Source organism: Lygodium microphyllum, chromosome 28 (genome assembly GCF_053477565.2).
Source record: "Lygodium microphyllum isolate KBCC chromosome 28, Lygodium_microphyllum_v1.1.10, whole genome shotgun sequence".
Classification (NCBI taxonomy): domain Eukaryota; kingdom Viridiplantae; phylum Streptophyta; class Polypodiopsida; order Schizaeales; family Lygodiaceae; genus Lygodium; species Lygodium microphyllum.
Window position 1 is genome coordinate 22569521 of NC_141162.1, and position 23070 is coordinate 22592590.

Genomic DNA, 23070 nt, shown 5'->3' on the forward strand with positions numbered 1-23070 from the left:
AGGGGTTTGTAGGCTCAAGTGATCAGGGTTCGGGCTATTCCATCAAATGTACCTGCACCTGCAATAATTCTTTGGGCTCCGGATCACCGGGAGGTGGGCAAAGTTCCCCCCGGGCTGGGTTGTGCACCCCTTCAGAGTCTTTGATGGCAAGGGGGGGTCACCTCTCTTTTGTCTTGCCACCTCGCCTGGCATCGGGCTTTTCCTTACCCGGAATATACATGGCAGACATTTATTAATTAAACAACCAGCATGAGATGCATTTCAGAATTCAAAATTTTGGGCTTTTCATGAAGTGCATGGAATTGGAATGGGGAATAGGGATAGGCAGCTTACCGGCAGTGACTCACTGCCTACTCACCCTTATACAATGGATTTTTTTTTATTACTTCTTGGCTCAGCCAATTCACAAGAAGCCAAACGGGTTATGGATAAGCAAAATATAATCACAATGAGGCTTCAGCATGAGTAAAATCCATTTTAGCACTATAAGATCAAAGAAAAATGACTGGGACAATTAATCAGCATGCATTCAAGGTCTGGGTCTCCTATTATCTACTTGGACTCATACATTCTCTCAAACAAATGGATGGGATTCAACAAGGGGCTTAAACGGAGAGAATGAGAGCCAAGAATCAGTTACCTTGAGTCTTTTGGAGAAGAAGGCAGCTACTGATGCCACCTCAGTCCTCCATGAGAGCTCCATTTGATCCTGAATGCTCCATGGCTCCAAAATGGGTATGCTTCATCAAGAAAGGGTGAAATCAAGCTTGGGGTAGGATGGTTCAGGACCTCCCCATGAAGAGTTCTTGCTGAAACTGAGGTCCTACTCCATAGCCATGGCTGCCCACAAGTGCATGCCTTCAAATCTTGCTTGTAATCTTCTTCCTGTTCTTCTTGATGGCTGAAATCTTGAGCAATGTTGAAGAGGGACTCCTGGGGACCAATGAGAGACCAAAATCTTCAAGATTTCTGAGCTTGATGCCAAGGTTCCATGGCTGCCATGGACTGCACCAGATCAGGGTTTCCTGAGTGCAAAAGGGAAGTCCAAGGGCTGAGGAAGATACCTCTGATGCTGCCCAAGAAGGTTGCCAAGGGCCAGGACTGAAGCCAGGAAGGAGGGGAGGGCTGGGGGGGCTGCCCTGCAGGCCAGGAAGCAGCCCGTTTTTTGCGCCGCAAATTTCGGGCTGCTCCTGGGGGACCACAGGCAGGGTTAGACCAGGGGTGCTGCTGCTCAATGTGCTCCTCCTATTGAGGGGGACACCTTAGGATCAGCCAATCTTGCTGAGGAAGAGGAGGGGGAGCAGAATTTCTGAATTTCTTGAGCTGGAGCTTCCATGGCAGCTTGGGAAAAGAGGAGAGAGAAGGTCTTCTTGAAAAGTAACTGGGTTTTTGGCCTTCTCTAACTGTGTTGACCTCCTTTTTGCCCAAAACCCTAAAAAAACTTGCATGAAAATTAGTGACGACCTGTCAAATTTGTCTACCCGCCTCCAGATTTGTCCATGGTTCTTGGGAGAGCTCCAAGAAAGGGTGCCACAGTCTTCAAGAGGGCTGACAGCCTGCCTGAGTACTCCTGTGTACCTGTGAAAGAGATGTAACTGGAGCTTTCTAATTGTGGGAAACTGTGAGAGTCCTAAATCTATGGGGAAAGAGAAGAATCAAGGACAAAGCTCTGATACCACTTGTAATGAAGAAGACCTAACTGTCCTAACTAAGGGGAAAGAGAGGGATCAAGGACAAAGCTCTGATACCACTTGTAATGAAGGAGACCTAACTATCCTAACTAAGGGGAAAGAGAGAGAGAAGGACTGCAGAAGAAGAGGGAGAGGAGAGAGAAAGGCAAGAAGAAGAGAGAGAAAGAGGGAGAGAGGAAGAAGAAGAGGAAGCCATGGAAGCTTGAGAAGGTGAAAAGAGAGTTTCTTGATAATTTCTGTGATGCCTCAAAATACCCTTTTACACCTTATATACCGTCAGTGTGACTGGTATGTTCCCATGCCATATTCCCATGATCCCCGTTCATTACACAACACCTTTGCCCACTTCTTGCAAACTTTCCGCCAATGACTGTCCATCTTCTTCACGAGATAAGGGCTTCATGTCACAATTTCCTTATCGCTCTCTTATAGGAAAATTTCGCTACTTAGTGTCTGGTACACGCATTGATCTGTGTCACAGCATTAATTACCTATCTCGTTTTATGCATAATCCAGGCATGTCTCATTGGAAAGCACTCAAACGTAATGTTCATTATCTTCAACACACCCGTAATTATGGTTTAATGTATTCTCGCTCTCAATCGGCGAATCCACTTACCGCTCTTCTTGGGTGGTCGGATTCTGATTGGGGGGGGGGGGACTTGATACTCGACGGTCTACTGCTGGGTTTACTTTTGTTTTGGTAGGAGGTGCCGTAACATGGCAATCACGGAAGCAAACAGCTGTTACCCTATCGTCGGCAGAAGCAGAATATGTAGCGGTTGCCCTCGCAGCCAAAGAAGGATTGTGGATTCAAATGCTACTTGAGGAATTAAAGCTAATTCCCAAACCGCAACTCAAGATCATATGTGACAATCAGTCGTGCATATATTTGGCAAGCAACCCAAAGCATTCAGAGAAGACAAAGCATGTCGACCTTAAGTATCATTTCATTCGAGAAATGATTGAAGACAAGAAGCTAGTGCTGGAATATACTCCAACATCAACTATGTGGGCTGACTTCCTAACAAAGCCGCTGAATGCGGAAAAATTTGAAGAATGCTGTAAACATCTTGGTCTAGTTCGAATTGTTAATGGTGCTTGTGTTAAAGGGCCGTGACGGAATAACACTAACACAAGTAATTTACATTAGTTAATTATTATTTTGTAAAATATAAATTGGAAAATGGTTTGATGAAACGTCAACTGACAACTCAAAGGGCGCTGACCCACCATGTACAAATATGCTTTCAGTAATGCAATTGATTGATTCGTTGCCTCTACGTGAGTAATCTTGAGCGAGAGAGCCTGTGTTGTGATTCCTACACATCAACTAGAGGTGATGGGTCTGCTGCCCACCATGAGGCGGACTCAGAAGATGCCAATGGCTCTTGTACAGGAATTGAACCATCCGGGGAGTAAAACTGGGACATAGGGGAAGAAGCATGATTGGCATGAGTGTAATTGCCTTTGGCGAGAATATCAGTCATGCTGGGGAATCGAACAGGGCGTGTAGAGGGAGAGGTATCATCAACTAGAGGCAATGGGTCTGCTTCAAGCCCCGTTGAAGAGGAAGTTGAAACAGAACAAGAGGGAATAATCTTGCTTCCAAACAAGTGGTTGAGGAGCTAACACCACGTGGAACTAAGGGAATTGTTTCAGGCAGTTTGGAGGTGAGCACTTACTGTTTCGGCCAGATGTAGTGCATTGGAGACGGGTAAAAGTAGCACTGCAAGGACAACAAGTCCGAAGGGAGCGCGGAATACGTGTTGCCACTCTTCTAGTGGAAGGAACGCTTGGCGTTGGCTGAGGAGTTACAACGGCATGCTGTCCGCCTTGAGGAGGTGTTGGAGGAAGAGGATTTGGGACCATTGGAACTGGTGCAACAGGCTAAGGGCCCAAGAGGTTGTGTTGGTAATATGATGGTCCAACTTGTTCCTCTTCTCTTCAGGAATCACGGCGTAGCATGGTGAGCCGAAGATTCGGAGTTCAGACATGTCGGGTTTCATTTGGTACCAGCGCTCATATGGAGTAATATTCGAGAGGGTACGGCTGGAAAGGCAATTTTGCATATAGTTGGCAGTGGCAACGGCTTCCTCCCAGTATGCCAAAGAAACACATGCGACTCGAAGCATTGCACGAGCAGCATTGAGCAGGGTGCGATTCTTCATTTCAGCTATGCCATTTTGTTGGGGAGTGTAAGGAGTTGTAAACTCATGGATGATGCCTAAATTAAGGCAATAATTTGTAAATTCATGGGAAACATACTCCCCTCCATTATCCATCCGTATAGACTTGATTTTCTTTGAAGTTTGCCATTCCATCAGAGTTAAGAAATGTTTGAAATAGCTAAGCACCTCCGATTTATGCTTGAGGAAATAAAGAACTGAATACTTTGAATAATCATCGATAAAGGTGAGAAAATAGAGATGATTGGTAAGGGATTGCATAGACATGGGACCACACAGGTCTGAATGCACTAATTGTAGTAATTTTGTAGTTCTGCTCTTTGATCGTGCGAACTTCATGCACGTTAATATTTCGTTGATGCTGGTCTCAGAGCACCAACACCAAGAGGGTACAATCGGCCTTGCTATGGGAAAATGACTGAAATTAGTTGACGCTATTTGGTAACACAAGGAACTTTGAACACCTTTCCATATAGTAAAAAAAGAAGGATTTTCTAGATACTTATCAAAGTATCTAGAAAAAGTCTCAACTAGTAAAAGTGGAACATTTTACAAGTTAGTGATCTAGTAAAATATTTCTATATAGAAAAATTTCAAATTCCTAGTTGATGATCTAGTAAAATATTCCTAGATAAGAAAACTAGTTGAAACCATAGATATAGTAAAATTTTCCTATACAAGAAAACTAGTTGGAACCATTAATACCAACCATTACCACACTAATATATCATGTTAAGCAAACTAATCACGATTTGTTCACAATGTTGTATTGTTAGCAATAGAATTGTGATTGAATCCACTAAAAAAGTTGTCTTGAACACTACATTCTCTCTGCTTCACCATGTTCTACAGCACCTAAGGTAGGTCTAGAGTTGTCATCCTCTTCGGATTTGCTCCACTATTTAAAAAATTAAGTCTTGTTGGCTCTTCCTAAGCCTCCCTTCCTTTTTTCTGAAATGTAAATCCTTGCTGCTTCACCAACAATGTTGTCCCTAGATCCATTTTGTGCTTACAATCAACAAGGATATCAAAAGGCCGCTCAAACCTGTGCATTGCAAAAAAAGCTCAAAGAAACAAGAGAAGACCTATCATTTTTAGCAAACTGCCTTCCCTTTGATCCTTAAAGCACTACAATCTCCCATAGCTCCAAAACATAGATCTACTCTACTGGTTGTATGCTTCAAACCATATAGTCCTATCCACAACAAGACAAATAATGAAATGATATTTAAATGATTTGCTCATGGAACCATATTGTATCATTCTTACTAATGGGGATAAATGTAATGCCCATCCAAATCAATGCATACATACTCTTGTGGGAATATGCAATGCTATCTAGACTCTCAAACACAAAGATTTACCAAACACATATGCTAGTATTGAGTTTGCCCACAAGATAGGAATCCAATAGATTGAAGTATCATACCAAGTTAAATTGATTTAGCTTACCACTACATCCAAATAAAATATCAAAACCCTCAACTTACATTCTTTATTTTCAATATTTTCAATAATGAAATGATATTTAAATGATTTGCTCATGGAACCATATTGTATCATTCTTACTAATGGGGATAAATGTAATGCCCATCCAAATCAATGCATACATACTCTTGTGGGAATATGCAATGCTATCTAGACTCTCAAACACTAAGATTTACCAAACACATATGCTAGTATTGAGTTTGCCCACAAGATAGGAATCCAATAGATTGAAGTATCATACCAAGTTAAATTGATTTAGCTTACCACTACATCCAAATAGGATATCAAAACCCTCAACTTACATTCTTCATTTTCAATATTTTAGCAAGCTGTTTAGATAGGTGGATGAAACATACAAATCCATCAAGCTCAAACTTCAACCAATATAACCTTTTATTGGGCTTGCTATAACCAAAGTAGAAAGAGGTGCATCTAATGTAAGAGTACTAAAGTAGCAAGATTTGTACCTTCTATAGATTTCCTTCATAAGGACATATACCTTGTGATGGCTTTCCAAGGTTTGATATGCTTCCCCTCCTCCAAGCACCTTGTTGGCATTGCCAAAAACCAACACAAACCCTCCAACCTTGCTCCAGCCAGCTCCAAACCATCAACCAACCTCAGAAGCTTATCCCCACCATCTCGAGCTACAGTTTGAACACCTTGGTGGCCAGGTAATCCCTGCCAAAGGCAGTAGGCAACAGCCCGCAATTTGCGGTGCAAATTGTGCTATTGCCCCTGGCTTCTTTCTGCCCCCTGCTGGCCTTCCCCCTGGCACTCTTGGCCTCCTAGGACAAGGGCTGAACCCTCTTCAACAAGATTTGACCCCTTCCCCTCCGACATTGAAACCCTAATTGAATCTCCTACTGAACACTCTTTGTGGGCAACCATTACTGCTCAATCCAAGCTCTTGATCCAGCCCACAACCTTTGGAGCTCAACCATTAGGAGATCTCTCAACCCCTTTTGCCCTTCGCTACCTGGATTGAAGACATGGAGCTTAGCTTGCATGGAAGCCTTGTGGGCAGCCATGAAAGCTTCACTTGAAGCTTTCCCTCTCTAAAGCTCAAGCCCGAGAATAAGCATGGGAGCCATCATCATCATTAGGAGTATTCCAAATGCTGAAGTCTTCTCCCATGGGAATGCCTCAACCAATCGGGCTTGATTAATGGAGCAAATGAGCATCATGATGAGGTATGATTGAACGGTCTCCCCAAGCATTGAAGAGGTATGTCAATCTGATCTTAATCTCTCAAATTTAGCCACTTGCTGAGCTTCATTTCTTATTGGAGAGATGCAAGATTGCACAGGCTCATTAGGTCAATTGTCTCTGTATGCATGCATCATATCTAATCCTGAAAATTCATTGTATTGATTGACATTAACCCCCCATTTTGTCTTGTACCCGTGATAAGCCTCAAAGTGAATAATAGCCATTGTAAATTGGGTAAGTAGTAGTCAGTGAGTCACTAGACTGCCAAGGTAATCCCTTTCCCAACCCTTCTCCATTCCTTTCATCTCATGAAAAGGCTCAATGTGCTCAAAATTCTATTTATGTTGCTAATCAAGCCTCTCTAACTATGCTCCATCCATATAAGGCTTTTGCAATAAGAGCCAGGTAGTGTTTTTGGTCACGGTCCTGCATGACAGTCAAGAATATCCTATTGCAAAAATTTCAATTTTGAATATGGGAGTGAACCCTATAGCTCACCTTGAAGAGGGCTTTGTCCCCTCCGATTTGAATAAAAAACCTCCCCAATCGGATCTACGGTTTGAAAGTTATGCCCATTTTTGTGAACTAGGGTCACTGTGGACAGGGTGCAGACTACTCTAGGACAGACACAGTAATTCCATTGCAGAAAATTCTGATAATTTCTTGTCACAAAGGTTAATAGCTCATCTTGAAGAGGACTTTGTCCCCTCCGACCTAAGCCAAAAATCTCATCAATCGAAGTTCCCTACAAAAAGTTATGCCCTTTTTACTGATTGTAATTCATGTGGACTACATCCAGATGGCTGGCTAGAAAAGCAACATTAATTTGTACAACTTTTACTAGACTTAAAAAAGAGCTAGAGTCATGGGAATCTCAACCCCTTAATTAGCATAACTAGACAAAAGCTTGCTAAATATCAGGAATGTGAACTCATGCAACCTGCCATGCTGTTAGTCCATACTTAGGACCCATGCAGCTATGGAGCAGCACAGCGTGGCATTTAAACCACTATCTTGACACAAAAAGGAAAGCATTATAACCTTTGAGAAGAATTGATTTTGGGCAAACCAGTTTTCCTTTCCATTATTGCTTGTGCAACCAATTGTTCCCTAGCTCTCATCTCCAAATTTTGACACCAATAAATCTTGGATTCATTTGGCTATAAAGTACAGGTATGGAAAGCCTTCAAAGGGGCAGCAACAGCAGCACATCAATTGCTGATAGCAACAGGTCCTTGGCTGTAAGAAGCAGTACTCAACAACCTTCAACAGAAGTGTCATGACCAGCAATAGCTCAAATAGTAGCAGGTTCTCATGGCAATGAATAGGGTGACAATAACCAAACATCTTAACTTGTTTTTAAATAGTATTTAAACTTAAATGGAAAGGAAAACAAAAAGGCCCAATGAAATAGCATACCTCTCCGAAGCTTTTGGACTTGAACAAGAAGTTCCACTAGGCTGGGAGTTTAGAGAGCTCTGCGGTGTATGATGATCCTTGACTGATGTCCCACCAGTCTCAATTGTGAATCTTCGCTCCTTGCTCAAAACTTCCTGGGATGAATAGTTGCACCCATCTTGATTCAAAAGAAGGAAAACTTAAATCTTCACCCGTCTTGATTTAAAAGAACAAAAACTTAAATCTTCTGATTCACCCTCATCATTTTCGAGAATGGTCTCTGCAACCTTCGCCTGTGCCCAATGTGGAAACCGAGACACACTGAACTTGAGTGCAGGAGTTGTACTGCTTATAAGGCTATTGCAAATCATTACACTAGATTCAAACCCACGTTCAACTATGTGACCATGAATTATCTGACCTTGTAGCAAGGATTCTGTGTTGGCTGTCAAAAGGCAGTTGTACGTGATTTCATCAGGTTCAACTCCTCCATGTTGCATCTCCTGCAAAAGTTCAACAGCCCTCTGGCCAAGACCATGCTCTGCACACCCTGCCCTAGAAAAGGGACTTAACAGTGCAGATAGCTTTCAAAGTACTTATAAATGTGATCCTGTTTGGTTCCACATTTTCTTCTAGCATTGAAGTAGTACCACAACTTTATGGCCATTCTCCTATTGAGCATGGCCAGCAATAAAGGCATTCCAAGCTACAATATCACACTTTTGTAGCTTATGAAACAGAGATGCTGCATCTTCAAGATTGTGACATTTTGCGTACAAGTCAATTAGAGTGTTGGTAACACACACATCAGTGTCCAACCCAGACTCCACAATGTCCCCATGAATCAGTTTAGCCTCATACAAAGCTGTACTTTTTGAGCAAGCTTTGAGAATACTTATAAATGAAATGGCATTGGGAGTTCCCCCTTCATGCAGCAAATATCAGTACACATAGTGAATGTTAGATGAGAAAACCTCACACCATCCTAGTCCTTGAAATATCAGTACACATAGTGAACGTTAGATGAGAACATCCTTGATAACCAATGTCACCTCTATAACCAATAACCATTTTTTAAATTAGTAGCAACAACACTAGTAATCCTCAGTTTTATCACTGTAAATCATAGCAACTCCATGCCATGGATCAAGAGAGCTCAACCTAGTAGACAAACTATAAGCACATATATTTATCCTTGCAACTATAGATTGAGATACTCAAGCTCTGAGATGAAATGAAATATCCCAATCATGGCAAACATGTCATCTCCAACTCTCACTTGTAATTACTGAAAGCTAGGACCAATTTAAAGCTTTTGTCAGTCATATACCAATACATCTTCTCCATGAGACAGGATGAAATATCTAAACGTATCCCCTCTCTCAATCATTCTAGCCCATCTCTACACTTTGAATACATTTTCCTTTCACATCTGCAACTTCTACTTCTCAATAGTTGGGTAAGTACAAGATGGAGACCCTTTTCAAAACAACAATCTAACTACTTCTATCTCTTTGATAGCCCCAACATTCTCTTGAAATAATTTAACAGGTCATACAAATACAAGGAAGAAGATGGATTTATAAAAAAAAGTATATCTGTCATGTATGGTACCGGTATCATGGCTAGAACCACGGCGGTACCCTAGGCGGCTCTCTTGTTCCTCCTCCTCCTCAATACAATTGTTATCGTCGTGAGTGTTTTGAAAGGGTGGATAGCTACATTTGGAGTTAGGAATGATACTTTCTTCACTTGGAACAAGTATGAGAATGCAAGAGAGAAGAGAATCCAAAACTTGCAAGAAACAGTTGTCTTGAGAACCCAACTCTACCATGGTTTTTGGACACTCACACAATTTCTTCAATATATTGGAGCCATCTAAAGTTAATGATAAGATAACTTGTTCTTGCCAAAGTCGAAGCCTTTTTAAGGGTAGAGACAAACCAATTATGGTATAACAAAGACAAAACCAATCAAATTTCTCAAGAAACTTTATCTAGACCTCCTCCCTCAAAGTTGGCTACATAAATAGATGCTTTTTAAGGAAGTTTGGAGGAGTCTCATAGTCTTGCAAGGATCTCATCAAGTCATTTCACAAGGCATTGAACATTACAATTCGTTAGTCAATAAGCTCCTCTAGTTCTACATGTAGGTTCCCAATCTCTTATCAGGGTACAAGCACTTAGGTGTTTGCATATACATGATGGCTCATTGGATCTTATTGGGGTACAAGCACTTAGGTGGCATCCTCTCAAAGTGGTTGGATAAATTGTATTTGGAGGACTTGGGTAGTAAGTATTTAATAATATATTTATTGAAGTCTAAGATTTGTTATATTAGATTAAATGCATAGTGAAAATTAAATGTTAGTGATTTGAGATTGTTCATGCATTGCATTGAGTTTTGAGTTTTCCTTTCTTATGAGTTTTGGGGCCATTATTTTGTGAGGTTGAATGCTGACTTTCTTTTAAGTGATTGGTTATTGCATGTCCATCGTAACTCCTTTGTATCAAAATCCAAAATATATGTTTGGCCGTACTAAAAGTCATGGATTCTGTTTAATAAATTGTGGAAGCATTGTTTTGTTAGAGATCATCGCCCTGGTCGGACTGCACAGTCCAGTCAGACTGTACAGTTGGATGGCCACGTGGCAGTCCGACTGACTGCAGTACAGTCGGCTGCATTTAATGCAGCCGACAGGCCTATTTCTGGCGCCTGTTTTCTGGCTATTTATAGCTGAGATTTCTGCAGTCTACACACACTTTTCTGCTCGCAGAGTACAGACTGGTGGCACGCGCAGATTCGGTCTCTGTTCGCAGATTTCTGACAGGAGACAGTGTAGACTGCAGCGGACTTCGAGGTGAACAGCAGGTTGCATCGTTGAGGTGGAGACACGCAGTCCAGCGCACTGCGCCCGTGTACATATCTGCATATCTTTGTATACAACACACTTTATACAGCAGATCTTCATCTTCCACTGTCTCTTTCTCTCTCTTTTCTCTCTCTGTATTCTCTCTCTCTCAGTCCTATGCTTCCGCACCGCTGCACTCTGACATGGTATCAGAGCAGTGTTAAAGGGCTGACTGAGTGTAGAACCAACCTGAAGAGGAGTTTCTATCGCCACACAAGGTTGCGTTTTCAGCGTTTGAGGGCAGGCAGGAGGGCTGCGCCTCGGAACAAGGCTGAAGCAAGCGTGGGCGCACGAGAAAGGAGTCCAGGTGGTGGATTTGTTGCTGTTTACTGCTGTTTGACGAGGAGGAAGTTTGAGTTTTCAGCTTTCAAAGTGCAGGTTTTGCTTTTTCATCGCCTCCAGCGGGTGAAGAAGTTTTGGGATGCGGAAGAGCCCTAGCAGGTTGAGTTTTAACAGTCAAAGGGGGCTGCTTTTGCATTTGTAAAGGCATTACAGGTGAAGATGTCTACAGAGATTGACTTGGAGTTCCAGACAATTATGGACCGGAAGGTGCCTGTCTTACTGGCTCTTTCCGCAGATCAGAAGCTCGATGGCGACAACTATCGCATCTGGCGCGTAATGATGTTGGCCATCCTTGAGTCCTATGATTTGGCGGAGCTTGTACAGGAGGAGATCGACCGGCCCTCGGTGAGAGATGAGTCCAAACTCTCTTCCGATACTCGTGCGGAGTTGGCCAAGGCACAGTCTCACTGGGACAAACTGAATGCCAGGATTCGTTCCTTTCTTTTTCTGTCTTGTACTACAGCCGTGATAGCTCACATCGAGCACTTGACGGTGGCTCGGGAGATATGGCTGGAGCTTGATCAGATGTATAACCGGATGATCCTTATGAAGCGAGTTTCTTTGGAGGTTCAAATGCGGACCTTGTCCGTGAACAAGTCTTCTTCGTTGCGGGAGCACATCAACAAGCTTAGACAGCTTCAGATGCAGGTTCAGAATGCGGGGAAGCCGATTTCCTCTGAAGACATGGCGATCACACTCTTGTCCCAGTTGCTGCTACGATTCGGTGCTTTCTACTCCGCCCTTATTGCTTCGGGGCGGGAGTCCAGTCTTCGGTGGGAGGAGTTGGTTCCTATGGTCTTGGACCAGGAGGAACAACTAAAGGGACAGAATGCTTCTAAGTCGGAGGCACTGACAGGTCAAGCCTCTCAGAAGAAGGGGAAGGACCAAAAGAAGAAGAAGGGGGATAACAAGTCAAAGAAGGACAAGGACAAGGACAAAGAATCCACATGCCATATTTGTGGAAAGACTGGCCATTGGAAGAAGGATTGCCCTGACAAAGACAAGAAGGACACCAACAAGGACACGAAGGATTCTGGAGCGGTGGCTGCACCCTCATCAGCTACATTTCTTCATCTAGCTGTCATTGAGGACTTCACACTGAATGCTTCTGATGCTGCGATGACAGCTCCTCAGGCTCGAGAGTGGATCGTTGACAGTGGTGCCTCCCGTGTTGAAATGTGCAATGTCCAATTATTGGAATATTGTTATTGGTACCCTAGAGGGGTATCATTGTGTGATTTATGGTAGCCACATAGGAGGATGTGGACTTCATGGATAGATGTGGGACAAGGGTCACCACAAGTTGAATGTGGATCAGAGGATGCCACATAGCAGGCTATTGTCTTGAGGTTCTCTATATAAGAGACCTGCCATTGTATGATCATTAAGCATTGGAATATATTGTTGAGTGTTGCCTACATCGTTGTCTCTCCATTATGGATTTCCTTGTGTATTTTGATCCTCCATAGCATTGCACTAATCTTGCATTGCCCTAGGCTTAGTGGCGGTCTCATTTAGTTTCTTATCATGGTATCAGAGCTGGTCATCCGCTAAGCTTAGGTAGATTAGTGTAGCCACAGACAGAGAGGGATTACAGTCTGATGGAAAGGATAGCCGCCGCAGCCTGGTGCGTCCCCCAGAAGGGTCTGGTGTGTGTAGCTTGCAGCAGCACTGCTGAGAATGTAAGGCCTGCCGCCCCCCCTTCAGCTAGCACCAGCCGGTTCCTCACAGGAGGCAGCAGCCTGCAATTTCCTTCAGGGAAGAACCAGAAGAGGCAGATGGCTTCTCATTCTTCTTCGTCGTCGGTCGTTCTGCCGCGTGCAACTGGGGGCTTGGATGTGCAGCAGCAGCAGCAGCAGCAGACCTGGGCCCCTGGCCGGCCCATGCGTCGCGCATGGTTCTACGAGGAGTACGGCCAGGCGCACTCTGTCCTTAAGTTCGGCGGTATGCCACTCCCAGAGATCACCCCCGACCAGGTTCTTGTCAAGGTAGCTGCCGCCGCTCTCAACCCTGTTGATTTCAAGCGCCGCCTCGGCAAGTTCCAAGCCACCGACTCGCCCCTGCCGACTGTCCCTGGCTATGACGTCGCAGGTGTCGTAGTGAAAGTGGGAAGCAACGTTACAGCTTTCAAGGAAGGAGATGAGGTCTATGGCAACATAAATGAACAGGCCCTCAACAATCCGAAACAGTGGGGCTCTCTTGCCCAACATACTGCAGTTGAAGAGAAGCTCCTGGCTAAGAAACTCTGAGAACTTGTCATTTGCTGAAGCGGCAAGCTTGCCTCTTGCAATTGAGACAGCCTTGGAAGGACTAGAGAAGGCCGGGCTCAAACAAGGCCAAAGTGTGCTGGTGCTTGGTGGAGCTGGAGGAGTGGGGAGCTTAGCTATCCAGCTGGCAAAGCATGTGTTTGGAGCTTCATTAGTCGCAGCTACAACAAGCACCTTCAAGTTGCAGTTTATTAAAAATCTTGGGGTTGATAAAGTCATTGATTATACTGAGGAGCAGTACGAGGATTATCCTGAGAAGTACGATGTGGTGTTTGATGCAGTGGGACAATGCGAAAGAGCAGTGAAGGTTGTGAAAGAAGGTGGCTCTGCTGTCATTCTCACAGGACCTGTAACTCCACCAGGCTTCCGATTTGTTGTGACTTCAAATGGAGCTCTTTCAAGGCCACTCAGAAGACTCAGTCACTTCCTTCTCGCCACCCGACCGTCATCAACAGCATCGAAATCTGCAGCCCAGATGATTTCGAGGTGCAGAGACTGTTGGGAACGTATGGCTACATAAATGATCTTATCTTGTGTGGTTTGAAACAAGCCTTAGCCCCTTAGCCTCTTATCCTTTCCATACCACTCCCTAAGATGAATCTCCATATGGAATATCTTTGGGAATCAAAATATATGTCAATCTTGGTTGTGGCAAGAGTCACATATTTAGTCAATGGCATATATGGCATAGATATTTTTGTGTCAAATCTAGTGACACATGTAATGAAAGATTGTGAACAATGATGTGCTCATTCACAATCTATACCTATGGATGTATTTTTTATTACACCTTTATTTGCGGGTGCCTTGCCCTTGCATGGACATAAAATGGATGTAATTCTCTCACCCATGTTTATGAGGGTCCTCTGCCCGAGCCCACGGGTGCTCAAAAAGGATATTTGATTGTGGTGTGCAGGAGTAGTGTACGTTGATGATGCACTACATGGGTTGGTTCCTTCTCCCTGACACATGGGGTGTCTAAAAAGCACTTGGGTGGTTCCTCCCGAGCAGCATGGTGCTCGAAATGGACTTGAGGTGTCTAGGTTGCTAGACACATGCACACACATTTGTTGAACACTCCAATTTGTCATTGAGGGGGAGTGTTGAGAGAGTGAGTTTGGCAATGCCAAATCATTGGGGGTGAGAGGTGAGATGGTCACACTGATTGTACATTGAGGAGGGGTGTTGAAATGTGCAATGTCCAATTATTGGAATATTGTTATTGGTACCCTAGAGGGGTATCATTGTGTGATTTATGGTAGCCACATAGGAGGATGTGGACTTCATGGATAGATGTGGGACAAGGGTCACCACAAGTTGAATGTGGATCAGAGGATGCCACATAGCAGGCTATTGTCTTGAGGTTCTCTATATAAGAGACCTGCCATTGTATGATCATTAAGCATTGGAATATATTGTTGAGTGTTGCCTACATCGTTGTCTCTCCATTATGGATTTCCTTGTGTATTTTGATCCTCCATAGCATTGCACTAATCTTGCATTGCCCTAGGCTTAGTGGCGGTCTCATTTAGTTTCTTATCATCCCGGCACACAACTCCTTCATCAGATGGTGTTGCCCAGTTGCGACCCTCGCGTAGGCAGATTCTCATTGGAGATAGCTCTTCAGTGTCTATTGCAGGACGGGGTGAGATGCAGCTTATTCCAAATGGACGTGGTGGTACCCATACCTCAGAGGTCTTGCATGTACCAGGTTTAGGGTATCATCTACTGTCAGTTCATAAAATTTGCTCCCTTGGACTTTTGGTGGAGTTTGACAGTGATTCGGTGCGAGTCCTTGATCGTGGGTCCAGGAAGGTTCTCTCATCCAGATATGAGGAGAACGGCATCTATAAATTGAAGTCTTCCACCGCCCTCTCTACTCTTCTTCTTACCTCTCAGACACAGTCAGAGCTATGACATGCTCGGTTTGGTCACCTCAACTATGGATATCTTCGGAGGGCGTCACGTGGACAGCTTGTTCGAGGGTTGCCGGATATAGTGGTGAGCCAACAGCCATGCGTCTTCTGCATTCGTGGGAAGCAGCATAGGGATGCCATTCCCCACAAAGCTTCGCGGCGGTCTACTTCATCGATGGAGCTTGTATCTACGGATCTTTGTGGCCCTATGAGGAACGAGTCCTTGCGAGGGAGCTCGTACTTCATGTTGATCGTAGATGACTACAACAGGATGACATGGGCCTATTTCTTGGCATTGAAGTCAGAAGCTTTCTCCCACTTCAAGGATTGGCTTCTCTTTGAGGAGAACCGATCAGGCCGGAGATTGAAGACCTTACGATCCGACAAGGGTGGTGAATTTGTTTCTAATGAGTTTGCTCGTTTTTGTGCAGATAAAGGTATTCACCAGGAGTTTGCTAATACCAACACTCCTCAAGAAAATAGCATTCTTGAATGGAAAAACCGCAGTGTGATCGAGATGGCGCGCACCATGATGGAGCACCGACAGACACCTCAGTTTCTGTGGGCCGAGGCTGTGGCTACTGCTGTCCACATCCTTAATCGATCCCCCACTTCGGCCGTTGATGGGATGACACCGTTTGAGGCTTACTTTGGAACTAAGCCCGATGTTTCTTATTTTAGGGTCTTTGGGTGTGATGCCTATGTTCACATTCCCAAGGCTCATCGTGATAAATTTGAAGCAACTTCCCGAAGACAGGTATTTGTTGGCTACAGCTCCTCGTCCCAAGGCTATTGTTTGTATGATCCCGTTAATCGGGATGTGTACACTAGTCGAGATGTGCGGTTTGTGGAGGTACCGGCCATATCAGCGGGTGAGGAGCATCCCGTTCTTGGAGATCCAGGGGAGAGTTGGGCTCCTGCTACAGTTCCTTTGGAGCCCGTACCTTTTGATTCCGATTCTGTTTCTGACACAGAGTCTACTGTTCCACCGGTCTTCCCCGAGGAGTTACCACTGGTGGATATCCCAGAGTCTTCAGCTGATGGAGAGAGACGAGGAGAGGTCCAGCCTCCTCCTCGGTGGGCCCATGACACACTCTGTGATTCAGGGATCGAGGGGGTTCTTGAGGAGTGGGGACCGCAGGATGGTCCGCGGTGGTCACGGAGGCACCAGGCACATTCTACAGAGCTTGTTTGCTCTAACTATTGTTTGATGACCCGTGTTATGCAGGATCGAGAGCCCACCTCCATGAAGGAGGCTTTACAGTCCGCACCATGGAAGAAAGCTACGGAAGCCAAGTTGGAGGCTATTGAGAGGAATGGCACTTGGTCACTCGTGCCACGCCCCACGAATAAGAAGGTGATTGGCATCAAATGGGTCTTCAAGACCAAGTACCTTAGCGATGGTTCTTTGGACAAGCACAAAGCTCGCCTTGTTGCTAAAGGTTTTGCTTGATTGTCATGATACTTTTGCCCCCACTGCTCGTATGGCGACTATTCGAGCTGTTCTTGCCTTGGCTGGCCATAGGAGATGGCCTGTCTACCAGTTGGATGTGAAGTCGGCCTTCCTCAATGGTGATTTGAAGGAGGAGATCTATGTCAAGCAGCCTCCTGGCTTTGGCCATAGGAGATGGCCTGTCTACCAGTTGGATGTGAAGTCGGCCTTCCTCAATGGTGATTTGAAGGAGGAGATCTATGTCGAGCAGCCTCCTGGCTTTGGATCTTCAGATGGGAAAGTCTACAGGTTAAAGAAGGCCTTGTATGGCCTCAAGCAGGCTCCGCGTGCATGGAACGAAAAGATTGATTCGTTTCTTCAGTCACAATTGGGATATCAACGTTCTAAGGCCGATCCGTAGCTTTATGTACACACTTCCGAGGATGGTTGTGTGCTTTTTGTGTTGTATGTTGATGATTTGATTGTCACAGGTCATCATGCATAGAAGGTCCAAGAGACGAAGGCAGCTTTACATCAGACGTTCGAGATGACGGACTTGGGTCTACTTTATTTCTTTTTGGGCCATGAGATTTATCAGTCTCAGAGGGGGATCTTCATCTCTTAGCAGAGATATGTACAGGAGCTCTTGGTTTCTTTTGCGATGGAGGATTGTCAGACCCTTTCTACTCCTATGGATCCGAACTGGAAGGCCACTTCCCATTCAGCTTCTCCCATGGCGGATGCTTCCCGCTATCGTTAGTTGATTGGATCATTGATTTGGCTCCTCAACACTCGTGTTGATCTTTGTTTTGCTGTTGGGCTCTTGGCAGGGTTTATGAGTGAACCTTAAACGGTGCATTGGCAGGTTGCTCAAAGGATACTTCGATATTTGAGGGGGACGTCTGATTTAGGATGTGGACCACAGGCGGTCTACTACAAGTTACTGTTTTACCTTGGGTGCAGGTGTTATCTCCTGGAGTAGCAAGAAGTAGCCCACGGTAGCCCTTTCATCTACTGAGGCGGAGTATCGGGCCGCGTCTTCCACCACATGTGAGGCTGTGTGGCTTCGGAGATTGTTGGAGGAGCTTGGCTGCCCCTAGACTCGTCCTACTTTGCTGCAATGTAACAATGAGAGTTGCATTGCCTTAGCACGGAATCTTGTTTTTCATGCTCGGACGAAGCACATAGAGATCCAGTACCACTTCATCAGAGAGAAGCTTCTGGATGAGACCATTACCGTAGAGTACTGCAAGACGGAGGACAATGTTGCAGATTTGTTTATGAAGGCACTTCCCCAGGCTCTACTTCGGAGACATTCTAGATCCCTCAGGCTTCTGCCCCGCCCAGGCTCTGAGAGGGGGTGTTAGAGATCATCGCCCTGGTCGGACTGCACAGTCCAGTCGGACTGCCACGTGGCAGTCCGACTGACTGCAGTACAGTCGGCTGGATTTAATGCAACCGACAGGCCTATTTCTGGCGCCTGCTTTTTGGCTATTTATAGCCGAGATTTTTGCAATCTACACACACTTTTCTGCTCGCAGATTACAGACTGGTGGCACGCGCAGATTCCGTCTCTGTTCGCAGATTTCTGACAGGAGACAGTGCAGACTGCAGCGGACTTCGAGGTGAATAGCAGGTTGCATCGTCGAGGTGGAGACACGCAGTCCAGCGCATTGCGCCCGTGTACATATCTGCATATCTTTGTATACAACACACTTTATAGAGCATATCTTCATCTTCCACTGTCTCTTTCTCTCTCTTTTCTCTCTCTGCATTCTCTCTCTCTCAGTCCTACACTTCCGCACCGCTGCACTCTGACATGTTTCATGTCAAGAACCTAAGTTAGAGCACCACAAACAAATGATGAAGAGCCAAGAAGAGGAGTGAAAGCCATCTAAGAAATCTCACAAAAAATATTTCCCTTAGAAGAAGCATTACCTATATTAGTTCCATTTTCCTTCCACACTGTCTAATAGAATGAGTTCTAACTTGCTTAAATCCACTTTTTTTGCACTAACAAGTTCAAACTTTGACCTTTTTAGGATCATGATGGATTCTATCCTTGAAACATATAGCTATTGTCACATGATTGGTTGCTACTTGCAAAATATCTCAAGTAAATTGTGTGTGCTATAGAATATGAAGGACAACTAGATGGGCTATGGGTATAGACAGCAATGCATTTTATATAACCATTTTTCAATCTACGAGTCCCATTTTTATTTCTTTATAAGACAAACTTCCATGTGCACTCTTACCATGTCATTGGCACTCTATGTTCATTCCAAACTACTTGGGACTAGGGGCAATCCCTTAACAAGTGCTTGGTACATTCCTTGTTATTCCTACATGATACACACCATGAGGGTACCTTAACAATCTTGGAGATCCTAGCTCTAATAGGTAGCTTGCTGATTGTTATGTGCCACTGTATCGGTGCATTTGATTTTTTTGACTTCATAGCCCACCGCACCTTTTGAGCTCTCTTTATCCATGTTGATGGTCTACTATGTGGGAATTCCTTCCTCCCTTCTACCTAGGTCTTCATAGCCAATTGGGTGGACGGGCATTTAATATACCTTTCTTTCTTGCACACCTAAAGTGGGTTGCCTATGGGGGGATGTTATAAGCTTAGTTAGGTGCACCAATTTGGGGGTTGGTGAAGTTGACCACTGGGTTTTGTGTCCGGATGTGACCTTATAGAGCCAATGACTTTCTCTCTCTGTAAGGCCAATTGATGAGAAATTGATCAGATGTAGTTCTTTCTAGGTTCCTCCATCCCTAAGATCCATCTAAGTCTTCAAGCCCTTGATATGGATAGCCTCAGGTTTTTTGCGATTGGGGGGAAGCTCCCCTCTTGCAGGATCACATTCTTGGGTTGTTGTGAATTGTGTGATTTTAATTGGGAGATTCTAGCCAATAATATCAAACCACTTGGATTCCGGCCAATTTCCCCTCGCAGTCAGAGAGGACTCAATCCAATCCCTTAAAAGGTGTACCCACAATTGATTAGAAAGAACCTTCTTAAGTAGACCAAAGAGCAATCTATTGGCCTTGTTTGGGAGGGACTCTAATCCAAAGCCCCCATCCTCCTTATCAATTGTCACGGTATCCCAGGAGATTTGGGCCAGACCACTTCCATCATGTCTCTTCCATATAAATTATTTGAACATTGTTTCTACCTACTCCATAATGTTGTGCTGATTGGAAGGAGAGCCCATATATATAGTGTTCGATGTAAGGATTGACTTGACCACCATCAACCTACCTGTGAGAATCAGTTGGTTCTCTCTCCACTTAGCTACCTTCACCTCCACTTTATCTTTATGACACTAGAATTGTTGTTTGATGTTGACCCCAACACCTAAGGGATATCCTAAGTACCTAACAATCTACCTAGTACCTATTAGCCTAAAACCATATGCTTCCAGCCACTACTAATGTCCTACACCAAACACCTAAGGGATATCCCAAGGTGCTGAGACTATCTTAATGAAAATTATTCTAAATCCAAAGGCATCAAGCGTAGCAGTGATAAATCTCCAGTTGACTCTATCATAAGCTTTATCGAGGTCCATATTGACCAAGACAAAGTTGATTTGGTAAATCAGAGCCTCATCTATAGCAAGCACGAGGTTCATAACCACATTCTATATAGAGCACCCATGGATGCAACCATATTTTCTCTGGTAGACCACTTTGGACAACAATAACCTAATTCTCAAAGCCAAAGTTTTGGCTAGAACCTTGTATGCAAAGGGGAGCATTATTAACAGGCCTCTCGTGAGTTGGCTTGCTTCTCTCAAAGGACTTGGGCACTAATGTAATGAGCCCTCTATTTTAAATGGGGAGGGACCATTAGATGTCTTACCTAAGAGGATCACCCTAAGGGAGACCAACAAGGGGATATGGTTGGACACCATCTTTGAGAGGATGGAAAGGACCCGAAGACCATTGGAGATCCACCATGCATGCATATTAGCATATCACCTATACAAGCGGGTAGTGCACCATGTGGTTCCGTGGTGTCTATTGTGCCAAGTAAACACATCTTCCACCTTCTTGTGCTGCACTAGGGTTGAACAGAAGGTTTAAGGTGGTCCCAACTATCCTTGCGACACAATATATATCTTGTGTATGTGTGATTTTAATAAATAAGTATATATGCAAATGCACGATTATCTAGACATTAGATATATAAACCATGCATGAGAATATGAAAAAATATTTGGGATATGAAAAAATTACATTCGCAAGTTTACACCTTGATAAATTTGCAAGTTTCCTATGTTCCCATAATAGAATCTTTGCAATACTACATCACATTAAAAGTTCTACACATCATGCAATTAGTACATAAAACTATGTTGGGTGTAAAAAATAGCTATATGAGATGGTTTTTCTATCATTGCCTACACATGAAAAGTGTCTTTGAAATGCAAAGCATGCAAGAGGAGATTGAGATGTAAGTTACATTAATAGTTGTCCAAGACTTAGTAACATAGGTTCGGGTCAAACACATTAGCATAAGATGGTTTTAAGAAGTGTTACTTAGCTTATTATGATAATGACTGCTAGATACTAGCCTATTTACTAGTTCTAACTTCATTTTTATACAGTAAAACTAAAAACCTAGTTGAGATCTAAAATTTCCTACTTGCTAACTAAAAAAATTTACACATTTACTAGATGCGAGTCTTTTTACTATCTAGTTTAGTGTCTAAAGTTCCTTGTGTAAGTGCCTTAATGACAGAGTGATTGGAGAAGAACTCAATAGATTAGCCATTTTGTGTGAGATAAATTCTTTGCAAGGCCGGGGATGTAATAGGCATGCTGAATGGGTATTATTTCACCCGTGGCAAGCTTCAAGTGCACCTCCCCAACTCCTTCAGCATGATAGAGCCCATTATCTCCGAGGCGTACATTCATCCGCAATGGTAGAGTCCTGTAATTCATGAACCAGTCAAGGGTTCCTATCATGTTATGAGTAGCGCCAATGTCAAGGTACCATATGACAAAGTCTTCAGTGGAATAAGCCGAAGTAGTTAAAAGTTGAAGTGTTTGTTCCTCCCTTCTCCGAATTCATGCTGAGATATTTCAGTGGCTACAATATTTACTTGATTGTGAGGCTGAAAGGAGCCTCCTTGTGCTCAGCGATGAGTACGATAGTTCCTTATTATATGTCCACATCGTTTGTAGTAAGTACAAAAGGACGGTGGTTGGGAATTATGACTTCCATTCCCAAAACGCGAAGAAGACTGGTAAGGCCAGGATGGAGCACCATTCATAGGTGATTTATGTTGGGAATAAAAGGCCATCGTACCTTTTATATGTTCACGGGTGTGAACACACCCTTAGCACATTTGACTTTCATGTATATATCTATCTAAAAACCTAAAGATGTACACTCATCATTGTATTCAAGAACCTCGTGCTCACTCTCCTCTCTACTCTACACACACACTCTCTCTCTCTCTCTCTCTACTGTGAGAAAGCATTGTGTGCATGTACATTCATTGTATTCAAGAACCTCGTGCTCACTCTCCTCTCTACTCTACACACACACACACTCTCTCTCTCTCTCTCTACTGTGAGAAAGCATTGTGTGTCTAGATCCTTGCGCTCTCTGTCTTAACAAACTGGTATCAAAGCAAGCAAGGAGTGCACGCTTCTCGAGACGAAACAGGTCGCATGCTACAGTAGGAGACGTGGTTGAGGAGACCAACAGGCTCAAGCCACACGCTGCAAGAAACAGTCAAAGGTTAGTAGGTAGGTCGTGAGGTCATGGGCTGCAGAAGTTGGGCTGTTGGAGAGTAGGCGACAGTTGCTGCAGGTCGACATGGCAACAGTTGTGGCACAGGGAGACAAGGCAGGCGATAGGTGCCTTGTAGCTGCGTGATGGGGGTGCGACAGGGTAGCTGACTAGGCAGCAACCAATCGCAGGTGTGGACAGTCGACAGGCAGCTATTGACTACGTGATGACCAGTCGAGAGGTTGCAGGCACCAAACGGGATGGGCGGCGCTGCGACCGAACGAAGCGAGTTGAAGACACACGTTGATAGGTCAACGCATCAAGTCCGAGACTCGATAGAAAGACTACTTTTTCGTCATTTTTTTGTCAGATTCTTGAAATTTTTCATTCTCCCCTTTTATCGGGCGTCTATATGCACAAGCACAATGTGCAATTTTGACTTGGAAAAATTGGGGCTTTTCTTGGATTTGGG

At 44.1% G+C, this 23070-nt stretch overlaps 1 protein-coding gene and 1 pseudogene across 1 annotated transcript in view; both read left to right on the forward strand.

The window, feature by feature from the left end:
* Nucleotides 1-23070, forward strand: part of LOC148011242 (L-gulonolactone oxidase 5-like) — a 41801-nt gene that overhangs the window by 9744 nt on the left and 8987 nt on the right. The window lies entirely within an intron of this gene.
* LOC148011243 (2-methylene-furan-3-one reductase pseudogene) lies at nucleotides 12608-14930 on the forward strand (annotated as a pseudogene).